This window comes from Ipomoea triloba, chromosome 16, assembly GCF_003576645.1.
Source record: "Ipomoea triloba cultivar NCNSP0323 chromosome 16, ASM357664v1".
NCBI classification, from domain to species: domain Eukaryota; kingdom Viridiplantae; phylum Streptophyta; class Magnoliopsida; order Solanales; family Convolvulaceae; genus Ipomoea; species Ipomoea triloba.
The window spans coordinates 17,635,502-17,636,292 of NC_044931.1; positions in this window are offsets into that span (position 1 = coordinate 17,635,502).

Consider the following 791-nt stretch of genomic DNA (forward strand, 5'->3'; position numbering starts at 1 on the left):
GATACATGCGCTGCTGATGATGCCATGGTGGGGGAATCAAATGGATTTAACAAATCCAATATCCCATTGATGAAGGAAAAATCAAAAACCCTGTGGGTGGATCTTTTTAAGCCAAGTATTGAAAAAGGGAAGGAGGTCCTCCACCTAGATTTTTATGAACCGGTCAATGGCGGGGCGGTCATCCAAGAAAACGAGCTTCTTGTGATTAAAGAGCAATGGGCCTTTGCATTGCTTGGCTGTTTTGCGGGCCGTTTCCCGGGTGTAACGGCCATACAAGCCTTGGTGGATTCATGGAATATTCAATGTAAATGGAGCACTCAACCAAATGATTATGTGCTCTTTAGATTCAACACCGAGGAGGACCGCTCCACAATCCTTACCAAAGGAGAATACTCTCTTTTTGGTAAGCCCTTGTTCCTCAAATCTCTTCCGGAACGCTTCCAACTCGAGAACTCGGACTTTAGTACTCTTCCAATTTGGGTGCAATTCCCATCTCTTCCCACCGAATTTTGGGGTCCAATTGCCTTGAGTAAAATTGCTTCATGCTTAGGAAGACCACTTTGGTCTGATGACACAACCAAGACCTTGAAGAAAGGGGGATATGCCAGAGTACTTGTGGAAATTGACACCTCTTTTCACCCCTTGGAAGCAATACCGGTTTCGACTCCAAGTGGCTACTCTTTCTCCCAAGAAGTGTTTTATGAACTCCCACCTTGCTTTTGCACCAAATGCCGTTCCAATGAACATTACAAGGAGGAATGCACTGGAAAATGGAAGTATTCTAGAAGGGG